Raw genomic sequence first — 7,862 nt, 5'->3', positions numbered from 1 at the left:
TGGAGTGAGACCCTATATCTAAACTTAAATACATCACAAATATTCTTCTGCCTTGATGAGGATTCTGCTCTTCAGCCAGGCACCTTACCCTCAAAAGAGGGCGGTCAGAGCAGGCCAGTGAGAGATGCGCATGGTGAAGCCTTGCATTGTGTCGTCCCATATGTTATCCAGGTGTTTATAGGAGACATTTCACACTCTGAATTTTCCTTCAGAGAATTAGAAAGTGACCTCAGAGACTTCACATCAGTCTCTGAATTATTTTGTTAATCTAGGTCAGAGGCCTTGGCGCTGCATTTTCAGATCCCAGCGTTATCTCAGCTTTCTAGGCCGAATACACTGCTTTCAGGAAGGTTTTCCCTTAAATGCCATACTATTCTCAAGGGAGATTTCTCCAGCCTTTAAAGACCTGTAGAAAAGGAAACCCCACAGCATTCTTTCCACGGGGAGAGAGTGAGGTGTTGGCATCACAGAGAGGAATGCCAACACCTCAGGAGAGGATGCGGGTGGCTTGTGAAGAGAGCCCGAGTCAGAACTCCTGGAAACACCAACACTGGTGGGACAAGCAGAAGCAGAAGCAGAGACCAGGAGCAGGCAAGTGCACCAGGTGCCGAAGTCAGACCAGGACAGAGACCGAGGAAGCAGGGAGAGCCAGAGGCAGTGCCGGTGCATGCTGGCACTGACAGGGTGTGGTTCCTTACCCTAGCCTTGTCTCTTGTGTCACTCTCCAGGCTGGGCCGGCACCGGATAAGCTTCTGTGGAAAACAGCTGTGTTCTCTGTGTGCAAACAGGTTCTCTTGCTTGTTTTGTATCAAAGCAATGAACTCCTAAGGACTCATGATCAGCGCTCAGGAGGCAAGGGCAGGAGACTGGGTGGGAAGCACCCCCAGAGGAGAGGGGTTCGGGAAGTTAGAGGGCAGCCTCGTCCGACTGACTCAAGGTGAAATATAGAATCTGGTCTGGCGCCATGTCTCACACCTGTAATCCTGTCACTTTGGGAGGTCGAGGCAGAAAGATCGCTTGAGGCCAAGAGTTTGAGACCAGCCTGGTCAATATAGCGAGACTCCGTCTCTATGTAAAATTTTAAAATAAATAAATAAACAAAAGTGTTGGGGGGGAGAAATACTGAATCTCAAAGATGAGGACAAAGTAGTCAGGCTTCAGGAAATGAGCAGAGAATACGTAGAGAAAGAAGAATTTCCTAAGGTCATTTTTTTGGGGGGAAGGAGTTCATTGCTTTGACATGAAACAAGCAAGAGAACCTGTTAGCACACAGAGAACAGTTATTTTCCACAGAAACTTATCGGGTGCCGGCCCAGCCTGCGGAGTGACACAAGAGATAAGGCTAGGGTAAGGAACCGCCTCTCTAAGTAAAAAGAAAAACCCAGGCACACCGGTTCAATCTGCACTGATTACTGAGCTTTGGGCCAAATGAAACCTTACAAAAATGTGCATGACGATACTCCTTAGGCTCATTCCTGTTCGGGATCCCTGTACTTAATATTTAATTATCCTACAAATGCCAAGGCAAGGTTGCCAACTAAGAGACTCTGGAAGAGTCAACATAAGCAATACTGAAATGGTCATTTAAAATCAGCACTGCTGTCATTGAATGCTGAGGATGTGGCAACTGTGAGCCAAAAGGGGAGGAAAATGTCACAAGTCAACACAAGGCTAATCACAAATATCGTGGTCCAATCTAGAATTCCCAGGACTCGCTAGCTGCAGACTAGTCAAAAAGGAGTGAGTCAATGATTGGGGATAAACTGGGCAAAAAGTGCGTAAAATCACTGTATTATTCCTTAGAACTGCATATGAATCTACAATTATCTAAAACATAGAAAGATGAGCTGAATCATCAAGGAGAATAAAATAAATATTTGTCCAAACTGAAAAAAAAAAAAACATATTTAGCAGGCCAACTCAAGATGCATCTATTATAATGACATATATATATATGTCTATTCTGTTCATGTGTCAACACAATTTATTTATTATTCATATATTTTATTTTTTTATTTTTTTTTTTAGAGATGGGGTTTCACTCTGTAGCCGTGGCTAGAGTGCAGTAGCCTGATCATAGCTCACTGCAGCCTCGACCTCCTGGGCTCAAGCGATCCCCCAGCCTCAGCCTCCCAAGTAGCTGGGGCTATAGGCGTGCACCACCACACCCAGCTAATTTTTTATATTTTTGGTAGAGATGGAGTCCCACTGTGTTCCTAGACTGGTCTCAAACTCCTGGCCTCAAATGATCCTCCCACCTTGGCCTCCCAAAATGCTGGGATTACAGGCCTGAGCCACCGTGCCCAGCATTAATTTTTTGAAAAATAGAGTGGCTGGCTCAGTTTGAAAAAAATAGGCCATGCAGCTGAAGAGGCAAAGAGAAAGAGAGCTAATATCTGCCAACAGAAACAATCGTAGCTGCCACTTGGAGGTTGAGCTCCCAGAAGGCTATTCTGGCAAGGATGGTGGGTTTCTCAGCGACAATCTGACCCCACAGTCACCTACATAGGTACCTGCGTTCACTTAGATGTGAATATTCTCATCTGGTAGTTTCCCCCAGGAAGAGCATCATCTGCAAACTGAGGGATTTCCTACACACAATAACACGGGTGCATTGTGGTGTCATCTTCAACGTGAGGCGATTAAGTAAGTAATCTCTAGAAGTCTAGGTTGTGTTCACGTTGCTTTTTGTGTGGCTAACTTGAAAATAAGCTACCAACCAGTCCAGGAGTGGAATATTTCACAGCTTAAGCTCATAAAGCAATGTTTTCACGTAGAGATTTAAAACCCCCCTTTCAAAATGTTGTCTTTGCAGGGCCTCCCTTCACTTTGCAGCCAAAGCCTCCTTCCAGTTCTGTCTCTTCACCTCCTTTTTTTCTGCTGGTCTACCTATTCTAGGTCTTTTTTGGCTCTGTGCCCTTACCGACTTAGGAAGTTAGAAGGGCAGAGGAAGCAGACTGTGACTTGCTGAGATTCTAGACATTTTCTCCCTGGCAGGCAGTTCAACTCAATAAATCCTTCATCAAGACCTACTCCTAACAACTCTATCCCTTGCCTTGTCTCTTGTCAGCTCCCTCCAATCTTTCCAGCATCCACTCTTCTCCTCAAGCTCCCCGTCACGTCAGTGCCCTATCTCACTTTCAGGGGAGGGTTTAACTTTAGTTCCTCCGTGAAAACAGGGTAGTTACCCCTTTAGAGTTATTATACCAGCTCATCTGCTCTTCCTGCGCCCATCAGTACCAGCGCTCATTCTCCCCGGCGTCTTACCTAGCAACACCTCTCACTCTTCTGTCTTCAGTTCCCTCCTCTGGCTTTTCCCTTTCAGCCTACAAATATGGCGAAGTCTTCCCCAGCCTAAAACTAACAAAACTCCTCTCCTTGGCTTTATCAACTTTGAAGCTATTTCCCATTTTCCTTCTGGCCTCATCCCTCAACCGAATATAAGCCAACTTCCATCTCTATTTCACGAAGTTGCTCTAAATTCACCTGCTGCTAAATCCCCAAACCTCAGTTCTAATTTACATGGTTCTTCTGGAGCATTTGGCAATGCTCCCAACCACTGGCTTCTAGAAGTTCTCATTCCCTGAGCTTCCAGAACACCACGTTCTTGTTATTCAGATCATTCCTTCCTTACTGGCTACCCCTCCTCTTACTGTGAAGGTTTCCCCTCTTTGACCCTCTTCTCTTCTTATTCTGTATGCTTTTCATCTCGGATCTCATCCGTATCCAATTACCTTTTATATATTAATAATTCCAAATCTTTAATACTAACTTATCTTCCAGGTCTCTATTCCCAAATTTACTAGAAACAGGCTGCTTCTCCTATACATTGAAGCTCACTTAATGGTGTCACTGGACACGTGGTACCTCAAGCCAGAAACTTTGAAGTTAGAGAATTATCTTTTTTTTTTCCTTTGAGATACGGTCTCGCTGTGTTGCCCAGGCTGAAGTACAGTGGCACTATCGTAACTCGCTGTAGCCTCAAAGTCCTGGACTCAAGCAGTCTTGCCTCCTTAGCCTCCTGGGTAGCCAGGACTACAGGTGCGAGTGACTGTGCCCGCCTAATTTTGTTGTTGTTGAGCCAGGGTCTCACTACGTTAGCCAGGTTGGTCTCGAACTCCTGGGCTCAAGCGATCTTCCCACTTCCTTAACTCTTCCCTGACTCTCACATGTCATCCATCACCAAGATAGGATGACCATTCTACTCCTAAATGATTCTGAAATCTGTCCCTTCCTCTTTATTCTCAATGTCTCCCTTTAGCTTAGACTCTGAATTTCTCTTCTGGATGAGGACAGCAGCCATCTTTTTCCTTCTGTCCCTAGACACAGTGAGTGATGATAGTGCAATCTGCTGTGTTGCAAATATTACAGTAAGTCTCAGTAGCCCAACTAACGTGATGTGGGTGGAGAGGCAGCGAGAATCATAAGACTGGACCAAAAATAACATAGCCAGAGGCTATTTTATTTTGTGAAAAATCACGTAAGTTTCATGGATAAAAAGGTGACTTATTACCAAGTTACTCGTATATATGGTTAAAAGAAAGTTTAAAATGCAAAGGAAATGACGATGATGACGCTTTTCCAAGATCTTTGGCACTATCCTTTGATTTGTTCCTGCAGATACCGCAATACATCCTAGTATGAAGTGATTGTGCCTTAGCTTGATCTGAAGTACAACGATTGACCAGGAAATAAATATTTCATATATTTATTATTTCATGGTCGTTCCTATCCCCCCTCACCTCACTTTTTTTGAGACAGGGTCTTGCTTTGTAGCAGAGGTGCAAACATGGCTCACTGCAGCCTCAACCTCCCAGGTTCAAGTGATCCTCCTGCCTCAGCCTCCCAAGTAGCTGGGATTACAGGTGTTCACCACCACACCCAGCTAACTTTTGTATTTTTTGTAGATGGTTTTTTGCCATGTTGCCCAGGCTGGTGTGGAACTCCTGGGCTCTATCAAAGCCTCGGCCTCCCAAAGTGCTGAGATTACTAGATTATGGGTGTGAGGCACCACACCTGGCCCCCTTGCCCCTGATTTTTAAGAAATGAGTTTGCATTTCAAATTATGTTTCATGCGCGACTTCGTGTCACAAAATATTTAAGTTGTTTTTCTCCAGTTTTAAGTAATCCCAAACATTTTCAATTGATCCAAAGGGTCTTGGAATATTTAGCAGGTTTGCATAATTGTATTAAATGAAATTTCATGCTATTTATGTTGTGTATTACATAACTCTGTCTCCTGTACTTGCATTTCCCTAAACATTCTGTTTTTCCTTGTCTTCATACATGTTGTCCCTCTGCCTACAAGGTCCTCTACCTACAAAGGTCCAAATTCACTTTTGAGGTTCAGTTCACATGCATCTCCTGCAAGTCACCGTCTCTGTTGCTTTCTATCCTGCACACCCACAGAACTGCACTTCATTACTGAGTTTTTCTATGTTTATCTTCCCCACCAACCTTGGGAGCACAGGTATTTTACTGTTCTCTGTAAACTTAAGATCTAGCATAATTTCTAGAACATAAAAAGCACTTAGGGGCCAGGTGCAGTGGGATGCTTGTAATCCCAGTGTTTTGGTAGGATGAGGCAGGAGGATTGCTTGAGGCTAGGAGCTCAAGACCAGCCTTGGAACATAGTGAGACTCTATCTGTACAATTTTTTTTTTTTTTTTTGAGACGGAGTCTCGCTCTGTCGCCCAGGCTGGAGTGCAGTGGCGCGATCTCGGCTCACTGCAAGCTCCGCCTCCTGGGTTTACACCATTCTCCTGCCTCAGCCTCCTGAGTAGCTGGGACTACAGGCGCCCGCCACCGCGCCCGGCTAATTTTTTGTATTTTTAGTAGAGACGGGGTTTCACCGTGGTCTCGATCTCCTGACCTTGTCATCCGCCCGCCTCGGCCTCCCAAAGTGCTGGGATTACAGGCTTGAGCCACCGCGCCCAGCCACAATTTTTTTTTAATTAAGTGGGTGTAGTGGCATGCCCCTGTAGTCCTAGCTACCTGGGAAGCTGAAGGGGGAGAATTGCTTGGGCCCGGGAGCTCAAAGTGGCAATGGGTTTCGATCGCACCACTGCCCTCTAGCCTGGCAACAGAGCAAGAGGCTGTTTCTCACAACAACAAAACAAAACAAATAGCACTTAAGAAATAAATTGCTGGCCGGGCGCGGTGGCTCACGCCTGTAATCCCAGCACTTTGGGAGGCCGAGACGGGCGGATCACAAGGTCGGGAGATCGAGACCATCCTGGCTGACACGGTGAAACCCTGTCTCTACTAAAAAATACAAAAAAACTAGCCGGGCGCGGTGGTGGCGCCTGTAGTCCCAGCTACTCGGGAGGCTGAGGCAGGAGAATGGCGTGAACCCGGGAGGCAGAGCTTGCAGTGAGCTGAGATCCGGCCACTGCACTCCAGCTTGGGTGACAGAGCAAGACTCCGTCTCAAAAAAAAAAAAAAAAAAAAAAAAGAAATAAATTGCTGAATGAATAAATGAATGGTATTAAATACATCATGGAATCTGATTGGCAGTGGTAAGCAATTGGTAAGTCAGGTGAAGCCAAAATACAGATAATAGCTAATTGTAACTGAATGCCTACGATACGTGCCAGACAAAGTCATTCCATGGAGGTTTTTTTTTTAACTGATATAGGCTGGGTGCGGTGGCTCATGCCTGTAATCCCATCACTTTGGGAGGCCGGGGCGGGAGGATTGCTTGAGCCCAGGAGTTCAAGACCAGCTTGGGCAACACGGCAAATCCCTGTCTCTATAAAAAAAAAATTACAAAAGTTAGCTGAGCATGGTGGCACGTGCCTGTAGTCCCAGCTACTCAGGAGGTTGAGGTTGGAGGATTGCTTAAGCCCGGGAGGTTGAGGCTGCAGTGAGCCAAGGTTGCGTCATTGCACTCCAGCCTGGGTGACAGTGAGACCCTGTCTCAAAAAAAAAAAAAAAATTGATATATAACCCACATACCATAAAATTCACCTTTTTAAAGCATTCAATTTAGTGGTTTTTAAAGTATATTCACAGTTTGGGAAAAGAAACCTTGTACCCAATAGCAGTCACCCCTTATTCCCCCCTCTTCTCAGCACTTGGCAATCACTAATCTCCTTTCCATATGGATTCGCCTATTCTGGACGTTTCATGTGTACGGGAATCATACAATATGTGGCCTTCTGTTTCTGCCTTCTTAGCAAAATGTTGCAAGGTTCCCCGTGCAGTAGCATGTATCACTACCCCACTTCTTTCCATGACTAATATTCTGTTGTATGGATATACCACACTCTGTTTCTCCATTCACCAGCTCATGGACATCTGGATGGTTTCCACTTTTGGTCTATTATTAATACTTCTGTGAACATTTATGCACGAGATTTTGTGTGGCAGTATATTTTTATTTATCCTGGCCATGTACTTAAGGAGTGGAATTGCTGGGTCATATGGTAACTCTATGCTTAACTTTTCAAGGAACTGCCAGACTGTTTTTTGAAGGGGAAGCATCATTTTACATTCTCGTCAGCAATCTATGGGGCCTCTAGTTTCTCCACATCCTTGTCCACACTTGTTACTTTTTGATGATAGCCATCCTAGTGAGCATGAAGCCGTATCACATTAGTTTCCATTTCCTTAATGATGTTGAGCATCTCTCCATGTACTCATTGGCCATTTGTATAACTTTTTTGGAGAGATGTCTACGCAGATCCCTGGCCCATTTTTGAATTGTGTGTTTTTTAATTCTGTTGTAAGAACTCTATATACTCTGGATACTAGATTTTCTCTTTCTTAATCCTCACAGTCACCCTGCTGAAACAGGTAGCTTTTCGTCTCTTTTACAGATAGAGACTAGAGCCTGGAGAATTTTAGTAAGAGGTGTGATT

Source organism: Macaca mulatta, chromosome 11 (assembly GCF_049350105.2).
Source record: "Macaca mulatta isolate MMU2019108-1 chromosome 11, T2T-MMU8v2.0, whole genome shotgun sequence".
Lineage (NCBI taxonomy): Eukaryota > Metazoa > Chordata > Mammalia > Primates > Cercopithecidae > Macaca > Macaca mulatta.
The sequence above is the reverse complement of the archived record's forward strand: the minus strand, read 5'-3'. Positions refer to the sequence as shown.